General features: G+C 44.0%; 1 protein-coding gene and 1 long non-coding RNA gene across 3 annotated transcripts in view; one reads left to right on the forward strand and one right to left on the reverse strand.

Annotated features, from left to right (window-relative positions):
- Nucleotides 1-8,993: 8,993 nt before the first annotated feature.
- On the reverse strand, nucleotides 8,994-12,641 carry LOC115457496. Its single transcript, XR_003939967.1, has 3 exons — nucleotides 12,496-12,641; nucleotides 9,164-9,232; nucleotides 8,994-9,046 (listed from the first exon to the last, which is right to left on the reverse strand). It is a non-coding gene; the product is annotated as an uncharacterized LOC115457496 (long non-coding RNA).
- Nucleotides 12,642-13,107: 466 nt separating this feature from the next.
- The window catches only part of GATAD2B (GATA zinc finger domain containing 2B), a 72,141-nt gene continuing 62,434 nt past the window's right edge, over nucleotides 13,108-22,814 (forward strand). For both annotated transcript variants that reach the window (XM_030187189.1, XM_030187188.1), the window contains exon 1: nucleotides 13,108-13,311. The gene's annotated coding sequence lies outside the window, so the exon portion shown is untranslated. The remainder of the gene's footprint in view (nucleotides 13,312-22,814) is intronic.

Below are 22,814 nucleotides of genomic sequence, written 5' to 3' on the forward strand. Positions count from 1 at the left end.
GGCTGACCCATCATACTAGACATTCTGTATCTTCTGTCCAAGCTCCCCGTCTATGGAATGATCTTCTACCTTCTCCGAGCCTGGAAACCTCATTGATAAAATTGAAGATGGATGTTGAAACACATCTAGTCAAAGATGTGTGTAGCTGACATTTTCAGCACTATGGAGCGATACAAAGGCATTATAACGTACTCATTTTTGTTTTCCATTCCTTTTCTAATAATACCTATTTACTTTCTTAGCCGCCGCAGCACACTGAGCAGACGGTTTCAATGTATCATCAACAATGACACCTAGATCCCTTTCCTGGTCGGTGACTCCTAATGTGGAACCTTGCATCACATAGTTCGGGTTCCGCTTTCCCACATGCATCACTTTGCACTTGCTCACATTAAACGTCATCTGCCATTTGGATGCCCAGTTTCCCAGTCTCATAAGGTCCTCTTGTCATTTTTTACAATCCTCTTGCGATTTAACAACTTTGAATAACTTTGTGTCGTTGGCAAACCCCAGTATCTACCCTTCTCCATTGAGAAGTAATTGGTGATTTACTGTGCTATGCCCACAACTTGCGATCCAGACTGGGGTGAGTCATATCACTAACTGGTATTTGATTTATATATCTTCCCAAGTCATGTCAGTTACCTTGAAGCCTGCAATTGGTATGTTGTTGGGTAAAATGACCCAGAGGATAGAGTACAATACAACTTGCATATTTTAAATGTAAGAATATATGATGGTGATTGGATTTGGTACTATGCTTGCATTATATTAATGTGAGAAAATGTTAATTTGTTTTAGTCTGTTTTATCTGCTTGATTTGATGTGTTTTTGATTGTACCCTGATATATAATTTAAAATATTTGAAATAAATAAAATTATACAACTACTACGTTGATGTTGCTTGTTCAGATGTGCATCGGCACAGGTCCAAGGGTGTGGTACATGGAAGTTCTTCTGGACTGACTGGATGGCTGGATATTTCTGACCTACAAAAAAATGTGGTGACTCAGGCACCTGCCTTGGTTGCTTTCAACTGTCTTGAAGATTGTACTTTAAGTTGAGTCACATTCTAGCAACTAGCAAATAGACAACAGGTGGAGGGAGGGTGGGTGCTGGGCAAATATAGAAATGGATAGAGGCTTTGCAGAAGAGGTTCTGGAGTCAAGGGGCTGACCACATTGTTGATTTTTGTGTGTTTATTTAGATGTTACAGTCACCAGCCAGCTTGGTAGACTAGCTGAATGATTATGGTGGCAGGCCAGTTTCCAGTTCAATCACCCATGATAGAAAGTGTTAGGGGCAATGGGAGGATAGGGAGATGGGACTTGATATACTGCCTTTCTGTGGTTACAATCAAAGCAGTTAACATAGTAACATAGTAGATGACGGCAGAAAAAGACTTGCACGGTCCATCCAGTCTGCCCAACAAGATAAACGCATATGTGTATACCTTACTTTGATTTGTACCTGTCCTTTTCAGGGCACAGACCTATAAGTCTGCCCAGCACTATCCCCGCCTCCCAACCACCAGCCCTGCCTCCCACCACCGGCTCTGGCACAGACCGTATAAGTCTGCCCACCACTATCCTCGCTTCCCAACCACCAACCCTTCTTTCCCCCCCCCCCCCCCCCCCCCCAGCGGCTCCGCCACCCAATTTCGGCTAACCTCCTGAGGATCCATTCCTTCTGCACAGGATTCCTTTATGTATATCCCACGCATGTTTGAATTCCGTTACCGTTTTCATCTCCACCACCTCCCGCGGGAGGGCATTCCAAGCATCCACCACTCTCTCTGTGAAAAAATACTTCCCGACATCTTTTTTGAGTCTGCCCCCCTTCAATCTCATTTCATGTCCTCTCGTTTTACCGCCTTCCCATCTCTGGAAAAGATTTGTTTACAGATTAATACCTTTCAAATATTTGAACGTCTGTAACATATCACCCCTGTTCCTCCTTTCCTCCAGGGTATACATGTTCAGGTCAGCAAGTCTCTCCTCATACATCTTGGAACGCAAATCCTGTACCAATCTCGTAGCTTTTCTTTGCACCGCTTCAATTTTTTTTACATCCTTAGCAAGGTACGGCCTCCAAAACTGAACACAATACTCCAGGTGGGGCCTCACCAATGACTTATACAGGGGCATCAACACTTCCTTTCTTCTGCTGGTCACAACTCTCTCTATACAGTCTAGCAACCTTCTCGCTACGGCCACCGCCTTGTCACACTGTTTTGTCGCCTTCAGATCCTCAGATAGTATTACCCCTGAAAAGGACAGGTACAAATCAAGGTAAGGTATACACAAAAAGTAGCACATATGAATTTATCTTGTTGGGCAGACTGGATGGACCGTGCAGGTCTTTTTCTGCCGTCATCTACTATGTTACCCCAAGATCCCTCTCCTCTCAGTACATATCAGACTCTCACCGCCTAACACATACGTCTCTCGTGGGTTTCTACTCCCTAAGTGCATCACTTTGCATGTCTTTGCACTGAATTTTAATTGCCAAACCTTAGACCATTCTTCTAGCTTCTGCAGATCCTTTTTCATGTTTTCCACTCCCTCCCGAGTGTCCACTCTGTTACAAATCTTAGTATCATCCGCAAATAGGCAAACTTTACCTTCTAATCCTTCGGCAATGTCACTCACAAATATATTGAACAGAATCGGCCCCAGCACCGATCCCTGAGGTTCTCCACTACTCACCTTTCCCTCCTCCGAGCGAACTCCATTTACCACCACCCTCTGTCGTCTGTCCGTCAACCAGTTCCTAATCTAGTTCACCACTTCAGGACCTATCTTCAGCCCATCGAGTTTATTTAAAAGCCTCCTGTGGGGAACCGTGTCAAAAGCTTTGCTAAAATCTAAGTAGATTACGTCTATAGCATGTCGATGATTCAATTCTCCAGTTACTCAATCAAAGAATTCAATGAGATTCGTTTGGCACGATTTCCCTTTGGTAAAACCATGTTGTCTCGGATCTTGCAACTTATTGGATTCCAGGAAATTCACTATCCTTTCCTTCAGCATCGCTTCCATTACTTTTCCAATAACCGAAGTGAGGCTTACCGGCCTGTAGTTTCCAGCTTCTTCCCTATCACCACTTTTGTGAAGAGGGACCACATCCGCCGTTCTCCAATCCCTCAGAACCTCTCCTGTCTCCAAGGATTTATTAAACAAATCTTTAAGAGGACCCGCCAGAACCTCTCTGAGCTCCCTCAATATTCTGGGGTGGATCCCGTCCGGTCCCATGGCTTTGTCCACCTTTAGCTTTCCAAGTTGTTCATACACACTCTCTTCCGTGAACGGTGCTATATCCACTCCATTCGCAAATGTACTTTTGCCAGTCCCTCATGGTCCTTCTCCAGGATTTTCTTCAGTGAAAACAGAACAAAAGTATCTATTTAGCAAATTGGCCTTTTCTTCATCATTATCTACATAGCGGTTTGCTGTATCTTTTAGTCTCACAATTCCCTTTTTAGTCATTCTCCTTTCACTAATATACCTGAAGAAATTTTTGTCTCCCCTCCTTACATTTCTAGCCATTTGTTCTTCTGCTTGCGCCTTCGCCAGACGTACCTCACTCTTGGCTTCTTTCAGTTTCATCCGGTATTGACTTACTTTGTACCTGGGGCAATGGAGAGTTAAGTGACTTAGTTCTCAGGCCACTACACTAACCATTAGGAAGGAACTACTGAGAATTTTGTTTATGGGTCCCTGTCTAGGCTGCAGTATTTTTTTTTTTTTTTTTTTGGGGGGGGGGGGGGGGGGGGAGGTGGTTCTAAAATTAACAGTGCAGACACTTTGGGAGTCCTGATTTCTGCTATTTCTAACCCATAGCAACTTCACACTTAAGTTACAGTTGTTTTTGCACCAGAAAATATTTGTACAGTATGTTAAGTCTCCTTGTTAGCTGGGCAGGTCCCATGAGGTTTGCCAACTACATCCATTTTGGCTACATTTTCATTAAAGGCTACTTGACAGTAATTTCTTTTAATGTCAAAGGCATTAACAACGGAATAAAACAGAACACATCAAAATCCTGACGTGATTCTCTTGCTGGAAACTCATTTCACTTCCAAAGGGTCTCTAACGCTTACTGACATTAACTATAAGGTTGTATCTTTTACAGCAGCAGCCACTGGCATACTACTCCATAGAGCATTAGCGGCCACCATTTTATCCTAATCCTCTGATACTGAAAATAAATGGATATTATTAAACATTCAGGTTTGACATGATTTTTTTCATTCTGTAATGATTACATTCCAGTAATGGATTTTCTGTATTTCTTTCTTTAACAGATCATTTGGCATTGGGGCAACAAGGTACTGATGTAATGGGTGGAGTATACTTGATCATCAAGGGAGAATTAAATGTAATCCCTCAAGAGCTTGGCAGACTCTTCAACCTATAATTAAGGAACTGGGTCTTCTCAATCCCTGAAGGCTATAATATGCAACAGAAAAAGACTATCTACCCTGTTCCCCGTGGAACTTATTCTAGAATCGATTAATTCTCTCATAGCTAGAACACTCCTTCCTAATATTTTGACTAATTAAATTGTCTATCACACTTTAAGACCATGAAGATAACTGAGCTAAAATTCACCTGTTCAGGTCTTTTGAGGACTGGATTTCAGCACTGGGCTTTGGATGACCTCATGTATATGGAAGTTTTTAGACAGGAGTGTGAAAAATATCACAGGCTCTGTTGCTTCTATTTGGAATATGCTTTGGTACCTCATTTGGACTTGCTGTCACCTACTAGTTTTCGATCAATCTCTAACCTTCCATTCCTGGCTAAATCAACAGAAAAATTAGTTCACACCCAATTGCTACTGCATATTGAAAATAGCAATATCTTACACCCATTTCAGTCTGGTTTTCGTCAGCATCACAATATAGAAACCTTGCTAGTAGCACTACATGATTTCATTCGTTCGTCTTACGATAACTGTTGTTCTGTTTTCATTGGACCTGTCATCCACTGATCTGGCTGACCACACACTACTGATTCAACGTTTGGCTTCAATTGGGATTTCGGGGACAGTTCTTACATGGTTCACTAGTTCTTTCTAACTGTACTTACCAGCTTTCTTTCAGTCGTACTTCCACAACTTCTCTCTCTCTTTTGTTAGGGGTTCCTCAGTGTCTACCCTTTCTCTGGCTCTTTTTAACATCTTCCGTTCACCTTTAAAGGAATCCTGTTCAGAAGGAATGGATCCTAAGGACCTTAGCCGAGATTGGGTGGCAGAGCTGGTGGCGGGAGGCGGGGATAGTGCTGGGCAGACTTATACGGTCTGTGCCAGAGCTGGTGGTGGGAGGCGGGGCTGGTGGTTGGGAGGCGGGGATAGTGCTGGGCAGACTTACACGGTCTGTGCCCTGAAAAGGACAGGTACAAATCAAGATAAGGTATACACAAAAAGTAGCACATACTGTATGAGTTTATCTTGTTGGGCAGACTGGATGGACCATGCAGGTCTTTTTCTGCTGTCATCTACTATGTTACTATGTTTACTCACACATTTAAGATAATGGGTGCACGCCTTTTAGCTAGGCAAATGACATTCAGGTTGACTGCAGAATTTCCAGTCCAGCTTCGATCACTCACCTTAATTCTTGTCTAGCTCAGGTGCCTTCTTGAATGAAGCAAAATGTGAGTCTGTCCTCTTCCCTGACTGTAATGATTTACACATCTCTCCCCCTACATTAGGTGATCGATCTTTACCCTTTCAGAACACTGAAAATTTTAGGTGTTACTTTTGATTCTGATCTCGCATTCAAACCACAAATTGATGCAGCTCTTCGGTCATCATTCTTTGCTCTTTGTCAAATTTGTGCAGTACGTTCGTTTATTCCAGCTTCTTCTCTGTGACCTCTGATTTTTGCATTTCTCATTTGAACTACTGTAACTCTTATGCTGGTCTTCCTTTGCACTCTCTCAAACATTTACAATTAGTCCAGCTGTCAAAGTTCTTTATAATGCACATAGGTTTGACCATGTCACTCCACTTCTTGCCGCTGAACATTGGCTTCAATTATCTGCACTTATTCAATTCAAAATTCTCACTCTTGTATTTAAGACAAAGCTATTCTCTGCTCTGCTTCAGCTTTTCAATTTTCTTATCCCCTATATACTATTGTTTTCTTCGGGCAGCTGAACAAAACCTTCTTACACTTCTCTGCCGTACACAACTCCACTGCTTATTTCTGGGATAAGCAGCATTGTATTGTTTTGGGATCTTGCCAGGTCCTTGTGACCTGGATTGGCTACTGTTAGAAACAGGATACTGGCTTTGATGGACCTTCAGTCTGTCCCATGATGGCAATGTGTATGTTCTTATGCACTAGTAGGTGTCAGTGGTAGGAAAAAGAAGTGTAAGTAATAACTGTGTAGCCATAGCCTACTGGAATAAAACCATGGCTTTTGTTAGCTGACCTAAGTTCTACTTCCCTCAGGTTGTACACTGATAAAGTACAAGGCCATGCAAATAATAACAGTAATGAAAGGATTTATTTACAAGGGTAGAATATAGAGAAGAATGATCTTTTTTGTTTTTTTTTGGATGAAAGTTCCTTCTGTTTCCCCCACGAATATTGTTGTTGTGATACTTAGCTCTACTGTGGTATATCAAATAAAGAAAAGGAAACTTGAACGATTAGAATCAAAGTTCTTTAAATGCTATAAACATAGTAAACATAGTAGATGACGGCAGAAAAAGACCTGCATGGTCCATCCAGTCTGCCCAACAAGATAAATTCATATGTGCTACTTTTTTATTTGTACTGTCCTCTTCAGTGCACAGACCGTATAAGTCTGCCCAGCACTATCCTCGCCTCCCACCAATCTCGCCTCCCACCACCAGCTCTGGCACAGACCCTATAAGTCTGCCCAGCACTATCTCCGCCGCCCAACCACCAGCTCTGCTACCCATTCTAGGCTAAGCTCCTGAGGATCCATTCCTTCTGCACAGGATTCCTTTATGTTTATCCCACGCATGTTTGAATTCCGTTACCGTTTTCATCACCACCTCCCGCGGGAGGGCATTCCAAGTATCCACCACCCTCTCCGTGAAAAAATACTTCCTGACATTCTTCTTGAGTCTGCCCCCCTTTAATCTCATTTCATGCCCTCTTGTTCTACCGCCTTCCCATCTCTGGAAAAGGTTTGTTTGCGGATTAATACCTTTCAAATACTTGAACGTCTGTATCATATCACCCCTGATATGCTATAATTCTTTAAATGCTATAATGAATCCTAGCCATGTATCAACTGCCATAAAACACACTTTTCGTTTGAGAATTGCCCCCTGTGTCCTCTGGCAGGATCTTGACTTACAGAACCTGGGCAAGTGATGTAATTCTTGAGAATGACTGGAACAGCATGTGGTTTCCCTTTCACCGTCTGACCCGCTGGAGTGTCAAAGTTATGATGTGCTCCAATGACTCTGAAGATGATCAGATGAGGTAAAGAGCAAGTGCCCTTTGATATCATTTTGATAGCAGCAATGCCTTTGATAATTACAGAAGGTGATTGGCCTGTCTCTTTTTGTTGTATCTAAAAAATAAAACCACTGGAATGGATTATGATGCTACTCTGGAGGGGTTTCCCTGCATTATGGGTCGATGCGCTTATCAACATTAACCACGTTCCTTTTGGCTTGCAATCGCTGTGCTGGCCACCTTGATGGTTCCAACAGAGTCATGGACAAGCCTTTTCTTTGTTTGTTTTTTTTTTTTACCATACAGCACTGCACCTTTTGTTACCAACGTAGGTTACCATAAGTCTCATATTTATTTATAGTATTTAATATACTATCACTCAGATACTTATCTGTCACAATAGTTTACAATAGTAATGCAGTGAAATTTAAAAACTACAAACAATCAGCCTAAATGGACACGAGAACAAGAATTTCCACTAGTATTTTTCTGCTCTGTGTCCATGAATATGGGGGCAGAGCAAGCGTCAACATTCATTAATCAAAGACAGGGGTGAATAAATGAGTCTTCAGATCTTTCCCAAATTTAGAGATATTAGTTTCTAGACAGAGATAATTGGGAACAGAATGCCAGAGGGCAGGGGTCAAATTAAAAAATGCTGATTCAGCTGTGCAATCACTAACCGATTTTATTGTGGTAAGGGCATTGGCATAGTAGGGGGGGGGGGGAGGGGGGTGCCCCAGGTGCTGTCATGGTGGGGGTGTGGTGGGTGTCCCGGGCTCCCCATCACAATTCAGGCAATTGGCTGGAAGGGGTCCCCAAGCCCTGCCAGTGGAAGCTTTCCTGCCCGTGTGTGTGCTGTGCCACCTACTGCCCCCTCCCCCCCCCCCCCCCGTGCAATGCTGGGTTTTTGGAGTGGAGGAATAGCCTAATATGGTTAGTGCAGCAGGCTTTGAGCCTGGCAACCTGCGTTCAATCCCCACTGCAGCTCCTTGTGACTTTGGCCAAGGCACTTAACCCTCCATTGCACCACACAGATTGTGAGCCCTCTAGGGATAAAGTACCTGCATATAAAGTGTACAGCGCTCTGTACATCTAGTAGCGCTATAGAAATGATTAGTAGTAGTAGTACAACTGAGTATATGAGGGGGAGGCTTCCCTCAGGCATGCTCAGTTGTATAAAAACCTAGTATTCCATGGGGGGGGGCAGTGGATGGGAAAGAACGTGGGCAGGAAGACTTCCACTGGTAGGCCTTAAGGACCCCACCAGTTCAGGTACATGCGGGGGGGGGGGGGGGGGGGGTGTTGGGCAGGCAAACAGTGAGTCAGGAAGGGGGGGGCAGGAGTGCTGTCCTCACCCATCAAGCCACTACGGGGGTGATGAGAAGACTGGCTCGGCATATAAACAGCAGAAGCAGCACGTATGTGTCTGGAAAGTGACAGTATGTGAATTTGGGGTTGGAAGGAAGTGCACTGCCATAAGTGTGTCTGTGTTAATACTAAATGCAGAGAATTTTGCATCCATGAAATTTACTCAGTTGTAAAGGTACCTCACACAGTTCTCTGCAGGTCTGGTACTGCCTCCACTCTGTCCACATCCTGTCAGAAGCACCAAAGAAAGCTAAGTATCATTTCCTTTTGCTTCTTCCCTTTGTGAATATTTACAAAAAAAAAGCTTTGTAAATGTTTGCTTAACCACAGTACTTGGGCAGGTACCTGTGGCATCTGTGGCAGATGCCTTGCAGGGTAAAAACGATATGTCCACCCTCTCTGGTTGTCAGCTCACTGCAAAACACCAAAAAAAGAAAAAAAAATCCTCTACAATAAACTGCAAATGAAAAAAAGATGGGGGAGGACCAAAAAATAAAAAAATATGGAAGCTAGGACTCAAGAATTGACAAACTATTTATTCTAGTAAAAACCTAGAACTTTAGGTTTGTACAAGAACCAGTCCCCAAAACGGTCTACTCAACATGGTGTCACCGCCTGCATCAGGGGTCACAACAATCTGAGTCGCTCTAACCACAAGTATCTGTTGCTAGGGATTAAATAATCCTCAAAGAAGAAAGTAGGAGCCTCAGTTGAAAAAGAGCAATCAAGCTTCTTTAGGCTGCTTGGTTCTAACTGGCAGCTTCTTTATGGGTCTGTTCAAACACACACCCAGTTTATTTATTTATTTTGTTAGTTGCATTTGTATCCCACATTTTCTCACCTATTTGTAGGCTCAATGTGGCTTACATAGAGGGGCATAATCGAATGCCCATCTCCATGGGTGGGTCCGCGAAGGGGCGGGGCAGACCGTATTTTCGAAAAAGATAAGTGTCCATCTTTTGTTTCGATAATACGGTTGGTGCCGGGCAAATGCATTGGATTTGTGCGGATTTGAGCTGGGCAGTATCGGTTTTCAGCGATAATGGAAACCGAAGGCGCCCAGCTCAAAAACGAATAACTCCAAGGCATTTGGTTGTGGGAGGGGCCAGGATTCGTAGTGCACTGGTCCCCCTCACATGCCAGGACACGAACTGGGCACCCTAGGGGGCACTTGTAAAAAAAAAAAAAAATTAAAATACCTCCGAAGTCCATAGCTCCATTACCTTAGGTGCTGAGCCCCCCAAATCCCCCCAAAACCCACTCCCCAGCACTCTACACCATTACCATAGTACTTATGGCTGAAGGGGGGGCACCTAGATTATTATTATTATTACTTATTGCATTTGTATCCCACATTCCCTACCTATTTGCAGGCTCAATGTGGCTTACATAGATTTGTTAACATTGTCATTACATGATATCAGATACAGTTAGTATTGTTTATCGATCAATGGAAGGGGAGAGAGAAGAAGGAAGGGCGTGATTGGGGTAGTTATAGAAGGTGGGTGTTCATAATTGAGTGGGCTGGTGAGGTGACATTAAGGTAATAGGCTCTCATTGTAGGCCTTGTTGAAGAAGTATGTTTTCAGAGATTTTCGACCGCTGCCCTGGCCACCGAAGAGGCCGTTCCTACCCTCTTCCGGAGCTTTTAACCCCTTTTGGGTAGCCCCTCCTATGGCCAGCAGGGAGCCATGAGTGTCGGGGTCCTGCCCCTTCCCCCACCTCGCTCGTTCCCGGCTGGCCTTGTAGCGCATGCCCGTCGGGGCACGGCGCCATGTTATTTTTGGCTCCGTGCACCCTACGGGGCACTGCGCCTTGCTTTTTTGTTGATTGCTTTTAAGTCTGTAGGTAATGCATTCCATAACTGCGTACAGTGGGTTTTGGGGGCGGTTTGGAGGGCTCCCATTTACCAGCACAAGTGTAACAGGTGGGGGGGGGGGGTGGGCCTGGGTCCACCTGCCTGAAGTCCACTGCACCCACTAACAACTGCTCCAGGGACCTGCATACTGCTGTGATGGATGACATGACATCTGAGGCTGGCATACAAGCTGGAAAAAAAAGTCTTTAAAGTTCTTTTTTTTTTGGTGGGAGGGGGTTAGTGACCACTGGGGGAGTCAGGGGAGGTCATCCCCGATTCCCTCCGGTGGTCATCTGGGCAGTTGGGGCACTTTTTGGGGACTTGTTCGTGAAAAAAAAGGGTCCAGAAAAAGTGACCCAAATTCTTGCTTCTGGTGCCCTTCTTTTTTCCATTATCGGCCGAGCACGCCCATCTCTCCTCGGCCGATAAACACGCCCCAGTTCCGTCTTCACCACGCCTACACACGCCCCCGTCAACTTTGTTCGTTCCCGCGACAGACTGCAGTTGGAGGCACCCAAAATCGGCTTTCGATTATACCGATTTGGGCACCCATGAGAGAGAGGCGCCCATCTCCCGATTTGGGTCGAAATATGGGCGTCTTTCTCTTTCGAAAATAATGATAGTACCGTGATGGCGATCGCCAATTCCGGTATGAGAAATAGAGTGGTTTTGCCTTAGTTCGTAAGTGACAGAGTAAATTAGGTAGTCAAGGAGAAACAGTTAAGTTTTGTCCAGTTCTGCTATAAGTTTCGTTGTGTTGCAGGGTTCAGGTTGGATTGTTATGGTATGCCTTTTTGAACAAGTTGGTTTTTAATGGTTGTGCATTGTTTTCATGACGTTTGGTAGTGCATTCCATAGTGGCGTGCTTATGTAGGAGAAGCTGGATGCATATGTTATATTTTAGTCCTTTGTAACTGAGGTAGTGGAGATTCAGGAATGTTTTTCTTTATCATGTTGCCAAAGATCCTTCTGTACCACTAAATATCTATTTTCTAATGTATTTCCACTATTCACGATGTATTGTAAGCCACATTGAGCCTGCAAAGAGGTGGGAAAATGTGGGCTACAAATGCAATCAATCAATAAATGTGCGTGCTGACCTTTTTGTGTTCCTGGTTGGTAAGTCTATGAGGTCTGACATGTAGACCGGGGCCTCGCCGTGAATTATTTTATGAACCAGGGTGCAGATTTTGAATGCCATTCTTTCTTTGATTGGGAGCCAATGTAGTTTTTCTCGTAGGGGTTTGGCGCTTTCGTATCTTGTTATTCCAAGTATGAGTCTGGCTGCGGTGTTTTGGGCAGGTTGGAGTTGCTTAATAATTGTTTCCCCCTATCCTCCTCCTGCCTCCCTCTATTACCTGTGCACTGTTATTCTTTGGGGTGATTACCTGATTATTTTTTGTAATAGCACTGAACCTGCTATTTGAGCGGGAAAGCATGGGGTATAAATGCCACAAATAAAATAATTTGTATTTCCTACCCCTGTTCTTCAAATTTAATAACATTTCTAAGAATGAAAAATTCTAAAATAATTTATTCTTTTGAAAAGTTTATTAGGGATTTACAATCCCTCCCCCCCCCCCCCCCCCCAGTCAGTTACTGCTCCAGAGCGGGGGTGGGGTGGGGGTTCCAAGGCCACAGCCCAGCTGGGTTTTCAGGATTTCCCCAATGACGTTGTAGGAGATTTATTTGCAGGCCCCGCCTCCATTGTATGCAAATGGTCCTCATGCATATTCATTGGGGAAATCCTGCCCTGCTCTAGTCTAGAGTCTGGGCCGGGCTTTTCTTCTTAGGTCGGTAAAGCCCAGAGGATTCTTACCCAGACCTTGTGCCGAAAGGAGACCATCTTCCCTTCTGTCAACTACTCCTAACGCTAAGCAACTTTTCCCGCCTCTTTCGTTGGCGAAGACCGTTTCCCTCTGGAGCGGGAGACAGCGCTGTGTACAGTGAACGCACGCGCCACGCTCCTACCTCAGCAGCAGCAACAGCGGAAGCCGGTCCCCGCGCGCCGCGTTCCCTCAGCTCGCGCCAGCATTCATTGGCTGGCGCAAGCGTCACTCAAAGTGCCAGTCCCCTCCCACCTAGTACTAGCCGCCACTTCCACGCCGGGCCCGTGTCAATCACCTGCAGCTCACTACTGAGCGCCAGAGGCGGAAAGGCAATTTGCATGCCGGGTGAGTGGCAGCTGTTCCCACCAATGAAGTCTTGGCGGCCCACGGGTTTCAAAGAGGCGGGCGCAAGTCCGCCGTGTGCCCCGCACGTTCATTGGAGCTAGGCGCAGTCAATCAGCAGGATGGCGAGAAGGGAACAGGAGGCGGGGTTTTACTCTGGCCTATCAGCTTCACCAGCTGCCCACTGGGCGGACCCGATTCGTTGGCACTCGTCCAATCAGCGTCATTGTTTGTGTGTCGCCGCCGGTGCTGGTGCCGGCTGTCTACCGCAGTGTCTGCGCTCGCGCGCCCGCTACCTCGCGCCAGACGCGCCGCCCCCTTCCCGCCCCTCAGCCCCTCCCGCTCCCGGAGCTCCCCGCCGCCCGCGACGGCGGCGCGAGGAGGCGGCGGACAACGAGGAACAGCAGCGTCGCCGCCGCCGTCGTCCGACAACGAGGAGCCGGAGAGGCCGCTGCAGCCGCCAGGTGAGGCCTAGACAGGAGGAGGAGGAGGAGGCCGCGGTGCAGAAACCTTCCCTCCCCCACCGCCCGCCCGCCATTCCTCCATTATCTAATCTCCCCCTCCCCCCCTCACTTATTCCTCATCTCACCAGCCTTCCCCTCCCCCATCTCTCCCTCCTCAGCACCAATCCACCCTCACTTACTCCCTGACCCCACCTCCCTCCTATTTCACTTATCCCTCATCCCCAAATATCCCCCTCTCCCTGTTTACCAGCCAACCTCTCACTTACCCCCCCCCCCCCGTCCCAATCTCCTTGCTATTTTACTTATTCCTCATCCCCATCCCACCAATCCATCCATCCCCTCACCTCCTCATCCCATCTCCCTCCCTAGTTCCCTTATCCACGCCACACCCTCAGCCCTTCCTGTTTCACTTCTTCCTAATTCCCCCCCATCCTTTCATACTTCTCCCTTCTTCTCAAATCCTAGGTCCCCTTCCAGCTTTACTGGCATCCCTCATGCCTTCCTCATTCCCCATCTTCTTCTCTTAGGGGCCCTTTTACTGATCCACGTAGGCACCTACGCGTGCCTAATGTGCGCCAGTTCGAAGCTATCGCGTGGCCTCGGCAGTAGTTTGGGTTTTTTACGTGCACCAGAAAATTTCCAGCATACGGTGCTAACCAGCTGATAATCAGCAGTGTATGCGCACTGACAATTACTGCCTGGTTAACATGTGAGACCTTACTGCTAAGTCAATGGATGCCGGTAAGATCACAGGCCCAAAATGGGCGTGCGCCAATTTTTATTTTGCCACACGGCTATTTTCAGCTGAAAAAAAAAGGCCTTTTTCACAGGTGTGCTGAAAAATGGATATCTGTGCGTCCAATACACGCATCTTACATCAGCGCAGGCCATTTTTCAGGACCCCTTACTCCTTTGTCCCCACTTTTCAACAGTGAACCCAGCTTTGTCCACCTTGTCTTCCTCCTTTACTTACCTGTCTATTCTCTTATCTGTCATTCCCAGCCCCAGATTCTCGTTGATTTCTCAGATTTGGCCCTTAACCACCTTCAGCAACTGATAACATCATGTGGTCTCCTGCAGCTCCTCATTACCCCTCTCCTCACCGCTTCCCCTTTCTGTAATCCCCTCTCTGACTTTCAGTTGGGTCCCACATACCTGTGGCAGGGTTAGTGCCCAAGTTCAGCTGAACCTTTTCTCCTGTCCCCTGGGTATTACTTTGCACTTAAAATTGTTGCACTGCTTTTGCTACAAAACATCTTTCTTAGATGGGACACCAGGATAAAAACAGACGTTCAATGTTGAGATTTCTTCTCATACCCCCTCCTTCCCATGTCATTCCTAAACATAACCTATTCTGTGGTGGTTGAGCTGAATGTTAGGCAGTGTTAAACCCTATCTCCTGGGATTTGTCTTTACATTATTAAAAAAACAAAGCAGCAGGATTTTTTCTGGAAGCAGACGCAGGGCAATTTTAAGAGAACGGCTATTAGACACAGAGGTGGGTAGGCGGCTCTGTGTCTCCTGTTTTACTTACTACAGTGAAGGAGCAGTGAATGAGGGTTGGTTTTTCTGCTCCTTCATTTTACTGTAGCTGTCTTGAGAAGCCTTGTTCCTTTTAATTTCAGATGTCAGATCATTAGATGATGATGATTTGCTTCTCAGCTGTTTGACAAAAAAATGTTTTAATGGAGGTGTTTTGCTGTGGCCATCGGGGTTATTGATTTGATATAGTACCTGAGTCCTTTGCCTTCACTGGTCTTGTTCAGATTGCCTTTCTCTGAGGTGAGGATGAAGGGGGAGGAGGAGGAGGAGGAGGAGGAGGACGCTGTCTTTGCCTAGGAACCAGCAAGAATGTTCTTTTGGCATCTCCCACAATGACAGCTGTCAGTTATTGGAGCAAGAGGCAGTACTGTACTCTAATGATTGCAATGTATGTGAGTGTGTGTTGCCTTGGTTTCTCTAAAGGTTGTTCTAGTCGGGTTTGATTGGGTCCTTCCTTGTAGGGTAATTAGTTACATTACATGCTCACATGAGTATTCATCTTCTTGAGGTTGTGGTTGGATTTTTATACTAATGTTCTGAGTTCCTGTTTAGGTGTTCACATATCTGCCCTTGATGAAGTGATTCTTAAAATAGTCTAGTTTGGAAAAGTTCTGTTCGCTATAGGTTAAGTTTTGTAGTTCAGCTTTAAATGATTTTATTTGGGGAGGGGGGAGGAGGAGACTGGAATTCCTCGTACGCTATGAGGCTCATTTTCAAAGTACCTGTAGACTTAACAAAGTTCCATAGGTTACGATGTAACTTTGTAAATCTAAGTGCTTTGAAAATACACCTCTGTAAGGCTGGCATGTCAGCTTTCCTTCTGTTCCTGGGATGGGGGAGCTTTGTTTTAATGCATGGATTCTGCTTAATTTCTTCCATTATTCTCATATGCTTTCTGTTGGAAGTGCATTATAACCTTGGCTGCCCTGAGGCATTTGGACAATCGAGCTACCCCTTCTCCCCTCTACCCAAAAGATGGCTTGGCAGTGCATCACAGAGAGCAGCTGTCCATAGGCATTTGTCTACTTGGCCCCTGTTTCTGTACAGCTAGCCTGCTTAATACATGTTATAAATTGATTATTAAGAATCAGGATTGTTTACCATTATTTTATGCACCACTCCTCCAATTTTACAGCAATCACCCAAAGTGGTGTATAAAATTAATACGAATAGAATTAAGTAACATTATAAAAACAGGTACAAAGAAAGGTAAAGAACAATGAACTGTTCCGTAGACTTTAGAAAAGGGGGTTAGCAGTTACCTGTTGTTTGTGTCAGATTTGATGGATGTTGGAGTATTCGGCTAGTTGCCACCCAGACAGTTCCCACTGGACAGTTCTCACCCACCAATTCCCACCTGGACAATTCTCCCCTTAGGACTGTATTCCCCGGCTATTTTTTAGCGGCATGTAGGTTTTGTTGTTTTTTCTTGTGTTGGTGTTCTGTTGTTCGTTTGTTTGTTTTTTCTTCTTATGCATTCTGTTTTTTTGTGAGAAGTGTTGTGTGCCGTGGATGAGTTGCTAATATTTTGTGTAATATTTTTTGTATATATATATATAACTAGCCGTTGAGCTCGTGAAAACGGGCTACTTTTGGAATCGGTGGGTTTCCGACCCCCCCCCCCCCCCCCGGAGTCGCCGCCCCTCCATCTGGCCTGAGCACTGTGAACTTACATCAGCACGCAGCAGCAGGCACATCAGCAAAGCTGCCGTCGGGACGGGCTTCCTTCTCTGCCTGTGTCCCGCCCTCGTGTGACGTAACGTCGGCGAGGGCGGGACAAAGGCAGAGAAGGAAGTCCGACGGCAGCTTTGCTGATGTGCCTGCTGCTGCGTGCTGATGTAAGTTCACAGTGCTCAGGCCAGATGGAGGGGCGGCGGCGACTCCGGGGGAGGGGGAGCGGTTCCGACGTGTGCAGCATGCCAGTAGAGACTTCCCTCTCTGTCCCGCCCCCATCATCACGTATTGAAGCGGGGGCGGGGCAGAGAGGGAAGTCTCTACTGCGCATTTGCGAGTGAGTACGGTCACTCGCCGTTTATATGTTTGATATTTTATGCTCTTTATTAATTTGGATTTTGGATTATGTTAACAAAATTTTGGTGTGGAGTGTTAAAGATAATATTTATGGGGGGTGTGGAAGGGCATTGCCCCCACCCAAACGATCTGGAAGGGGAAAGGGAAAGAGATACATTTCAGACTGTGGTGCTTCATAATTGTTAAGGGTGGAAATTGGTTAGGTGGTAATTTTCCAGATGGGAATTGCTGAGTGGGAAGTGACCTAGAACCAGTGTTGGACTAGGTAAGGAAACTGACCCTACATGTTCTGCTGGTATTGTTGGATTTGAGTTTGGCTTTTGATATCAATGATAAATCCATCATATTGTCTCAGATTGGAGTGATTGATGTTGCATTATCCTGGTTCAGACCATTTTTAGAAGTTAGATATTAAATTGTGTTGGTGCGAGTCACTGCCTCAAAACCTAGAGCCATGTTTACTAAGCTGTGCTGTAGGCGCACTAATGATAGAGACACCCATTATATTCCTATGGGTGTTTTTCATTAGCATGTTCTAAAAAGTTTGCACACCTACAGCATTGCTTAGTAAACAGGGCCCCTAGGAGTGAAGGAGTATGCTAATGGTTAGTGCAGCAGGCATTGATCCTTGCAACCTGGGTTCAGTGCCCACTGCAGCTCCTTGTGACCTTGGGCAAGTCACTTAACCCTCCATTGCCTCAGCTACAAAAACTTTTAAGAGTGTGAGCCCTTTAGGGACAGAAAAAGTACTGTATATAATGTGTACAGCGCTCGTACATCTAGTAGCATTATAGAAATGATTAGTAGTAGTAGTCTTGCTGTCTGGAGTTCCTCAAGGTACTCTTTTTATCACCATTGCTTTTTAATCTTTATGCAAGACCCGTTGTTGAAATTGCAATAAAATATGGGATTTTTATTCGTAATTGTGTTCCTTTGGCCTCTTCTCGTGATAGAGAAATTTCGAATTGTTTATCAAATCAAGAGTTGGATGACCTTAAATAGGCTTCGACTAAATCTCTCAAAGACAGAAGTTCTGTGAATTCAGAGAGGTTTTTACTTATTGGTGTCCTAGTTTATTGTGGAATGGAATGATGTTATTCCCAAAGGATGAAGCCCATAGCTTAGGGGGTATAACAATGCTAGATTAATTTTTGAAAATCATATATCTGCTACTTCTTAAATAGGTATATTTCTACTTTTTTCAGTCTAATTTGGCTAAGTTGCTCTATGCCTATATTATATCACGGATAGACTACTGTAATGCTCTATTCCAGGGATTACCTGCTAAGAGCTGAAACCGATTACAGCAGGTTCAGAATGCCACTGCACGATTCTGTTGGGATATAGTAACATAGTAAATATAGTATTTACTACACATGTACCTCTTTCTACCACAATATCACCTTGTAATTGTTCATACTTGTATTAGTTCATACCGGAATCGTGTAACGCTCTTGACAGTACTATGTAAGGCACATTGAGCCTGCAAATACATTTTCCCACCAATTTGCAGGCTCAATGTGGCTTACATTTGCCGTAATGGCGGTTTATTTTTATTTTATTTATTTTTTATTTATTGCATTTGTATCTCACGTTTTCCCACCTCTTTGCAGGCTCAATGTGGCTTACAATACATCATGTATAATGGAATTGAGAAGAGAATAGATAATTGGTGTTATAGAAGGATTTTGGTTTGCAAGGTAATGGAATACATGATAGTAATATAACAGAAGGCATTATTAACATTTCTGGATATATGTGGGAGAATCACATGTTTTGATCTTTGTGGTATATCTTGTCGAAGAGATGAGTCTTTAGTAGTTTACGGAAGTTAGTCAGTTCATAGGTCGCTTTTAGGTTGCGTGGCAATGCGTTCCAAAATTGCGTGCTCATATAGGAAAAGGTTGATGCGTGCATTAATTTGTATTTTAGACCTTTACAGTTGGGTAAATGAAGATTAAGGAATGTGCGAGATGGTTTTTTAGCATTCCTGGGTGGTAGGTCTATCAGGTCTGACATGTAGGCTGGGGCATCGCCATGGATGATTTTATGTACTAGGGTATATACTTTGAACGTGATGCATTCTTTGAGTGGGAGCCAGTGTAGTTTCTCTCGTAGGGGTTTTGCACTTTTGTATTTTGATTTACCAAATATTATTCTGGCTGCCGTGTTCTGGGCTGTTTGGAGTTTTTTGAGTATTTGCTCTTTGCAGCCAGTGTAGAGTGAGTTGCAGTAGTCCAGATGACTGAGTACTAATGATTGTACCAGATTCCGGAAGACGGTCCTAGGGAAGAATGGTCTTACTCTTTTTAATTTCCACATTGAGTGGAACATCTTTTTGGTTGTGTTTTTCGCATGATTCTCAAGTGTTAGGTGCCGATCAATGGTAACTCCAAGAATTTTCAGGGTTTCCGAAATTGGTAGATTTAGTTTTGGTGTGTTGATAGTGGTGAATTTGCTCGTGTTGTGTTGAGAGGTGAGTATTAGGCATTGGGTTTTTTTCTCCATTGAGTTTTAGCTGAAAGGCATCTGCCTAGGAGTGCATGATATGTAGACTTTGGTTGATGTCATTGGAAATTTCTTTTAGGTCTTGTTTGAATGGGATGTAGACCGTTACATCATCAGCGTAAATGTATGGGTTGAGGTTTTGAGTTGATAGTAGTTTAGCCAAGGGTGTCATCATTAGGTTGAATATAGTCGGTGAGAGGGGAGATTCCTGTGGAACTCCACATTCAGGTGTCCATGTGGCTGATGTGATCGAATTTGATGTCACTTGATATGAGCGTGTGGTTAGGAATCCTTTAAACCAATTAAGAACGTTGCCTCCGATACCGAAGTATTCAAGGATGTGTAGTAGGATTCCATGATCAACCATGTCGAAGGTGCTTGACATGTCGAATTGTAGAAGTAATATATTCTTGCCGGTTGCAATTGTTTGTTTGAATTTAGTCATGAGCGTAACTAGTACTGTTTCAGTACTGTGATTTGAGCGAAATCCTCACTGGGAGTCGTACAGTATTGAGAACTTGTTTAGATAGTCTGTGCGTTGTTTGGTTACCATCCCTTCTGTTATTTTGGTTATTAAGGGAATGGATGCTACTGGTCTATAGTTGGTTAATTCACTCGAATTTTTTTTTGCATCTTTGGGTATGGGGGTAAGTAGAATGTTTCCTTTCTCCTTTGGGAAGAGTCCATTTTGTAGCATAAGTTGCCATTTCCGGGTAGCAGCATTACAAAAGGTATTACGTTAAGGTGCATACATACTTAGTAACATACATGGAAAATAACATATATGCACCAGATCATGGTGTATATATATATATCATGTGCATACATACATGGTAAAGAAGGATACATTATGGTATTGCATGAAGGTTCCTGAGTAATAAATTGGTTTATAACATACATTATACATTACAGTCCTCAACTATAGAGAGACCTTGTTTGACATAAGGTTTAAGGTGGTAGTGCTTGATCATTAATATCAAAGAGGGTTAATCAGTCGTGTGATAAGATTTCAGTTTTGTGTAGATCATGTATAGTGTTATTGTTTGGTATTTAGGATGGGTGTTTATGGTATGCCTTCTTGAAAAGATCTGTTTTCAAAAGCCTTCGGAAGATGGTTAAGTCTTGCGTTGTTTTTATGGCTTTCGGTAGTGCGTTCCATAGCTGCGTGCAGATGTATGAGAAGCTAGTCGCTTATGTGGATTTATATTTTAGCCCTTTGCAGTTAGGGTAGTAGAGATTGAGGAATGTGTGTGATGATCTTTTTGCATTCCTGATAGGCAAGTCTATAAGTTCTGACATATAGGTCGGGGCTTCCCCGTAAATAATTTTGTGGACCAGGGTGCACACTTTGAACGCAATTCGTTCCTTTAATGGGAGCCAGTGTAGTTTTTCTCTTAGGGGTTTGGCGCTTTCGTATTTCGTTTTCCCAAATATGAGTCTGGCTGCTGTGTTTTGAGTGGTTTGGAGCTTCTTAATGATTTGTTCTTTGCATCCGGCGTAGATGGAATTGCAGTAGTCTAGATGAGTTAGCACCATTGATTGTACTAGGCTGCGGAATACATCCCTTGGGAAGAATGGTTTGATTCTTTTAAGTTTCCACATTGAGTAGAACATTTTCTTTGCTGTATTTTTTGCATGATCTTCGAGTGTGAGATTTCGGTCAATTGTGACTCCCAGAATTTTCAGGCTGTCTGAGACCGGGAGGGTGTAATTTGGGATGTTTATGGTATTGGGTTTGTGTGTGTTGTACTGTGAGGACAGGATGAGACACTGTGTTTTTTCTGCGTTTAGTTTTAGTTGGAATGCGTCTGATGGCAAATAAGGACCTGTACGGTCCATCCAGTCTGCCCAACAAGATAAACTCATTTTACATGGTATGTGAAACTTTATATGTATACCTGAGTTTGATTTGGCCTTGTCATTCTCCGTACACAGACTGTAGAAGTCTGCCCAGCAACGGTTTTGTTTTCCAATTACTGGCGTTGCTACCTAATTCCCTCTAAGATTCCACGGATCCATTCCTTCAAAACAGGATTCCTCTGTGTTTATCCCACGCATGTTTGAATTCCATTACCATTTTCATCTCCACCACCTCCCGCAGGAGGGCATTCTACGTATCAACCACCCTCTCCGTGAAAAAATATTTCCAGACATTAGTCTTGAGTCTGACCCCTTCAACCTCAATTCAAGTCCTCTAGTTCTACCGCCTTCCCGTCTCCGGAGAAGGTTTATTTGCAGATTAATATCTTTCAAATATTTGAACGTCTGTATCATCTCACCCCGTTTCTCCTTTCCTCCAAGGTATACATGTTCAGGTCAGCAAGTCTCTCCTCGTACGGTTTGCAACGCAAATCTCATACCATTTTTGTAGCTATCTTTAGCAAGATACACCAATTGTTGTCACATTGTATTAAGTTAACTGTTGAAAAACATATTTTCAAACTGTTGGTTATGCATTTTAAGATTTTTCATAGGACAGCTTAGGATACTTGTTGAAGAAGATTAGGAACATAATGAGCAACTGGCCTTTATGTTCTGAAGGGGCGAGACTTTTTGTTCTGCCTCTGGCCAGATCTTTACGCCTTGAATGGGCACCTTCTTGTGCATATTACCATTTTTTTTTCCTGGAATAAGAACCCTTTATCGTGTAGATTTGTTGATGGAGTGGAGGAGTAGCTTAATGTTTAGTGAAGTGGTCTGAGAACCAGGGAAACCAGGTTCAATTCCCTCTGCAGCCCCTTTGTGATTCTGGACAAGTCACTTAACCCTCCATTGTTCCAGTTACAAAATAAGTAATGTAAATAATATGTAAACCACAGGAAGGCATTATATCAAATCCATCCCCTTTCCCTTTATGGGGATTTAGGAAAGCAGTAAAAAATGTATTGTTTCATTAAGGTTTTGCTGTTTTTAGTGTTGTTTATTTGCTGTTTTTATGACCGCCTAATTTATTTATCGATTGTTTGTTTTGTAATTTTGTTTTGATTTCTTTGTCGACCTGATTACCTCTGTGTTTTTGTAACCTGTTCTGGGCTGTGTTGGGAGGACAGTGAAATAATGAATAAAACAAACGTAATGTTTTGTCATGTAAGATGAAGCTGTTGTACTGGAGGATCACAGATTATTGGTAAATCTCAGCTTGCATGATTTTTTTTTTTGAGTGATACAAAAACTGTAAATCAAGCATCTTTCTTAAGGGGTACGTTTACTAATGTGCGTTAGCGTTTTTAACGCGCCTTTATAGTTAAGGCGTGTTAAACACTAATGCACCAATACATTCTTATGGGTGCATTAGCGTTTAACGCGCGTCAACCATTAATGTGCGTTAAAAACACAAACACAGCCCTAAATGTGCTGTAGCTCCAGATATGCCATGAAGCTTGTTTTTCACATATCTCCATGTTCTGCAGGTTCCTTTTTCA

This window comes from Microcaecilia unicolor, chromosome 14 (genome assembly GCF_901765095.1).
Source record: "Microcaecilia unicolor chromosome 14, aMicUni1.1, whole genome shotgun sequence".
In the NCBI taxonomy this organism is placed as follows: Eukaryota; Metazoa; Chordata; class Amphibia; order Gymnophiona; family Siphonopidae; genus Microcaecilia; species Microcaecilia unicolor.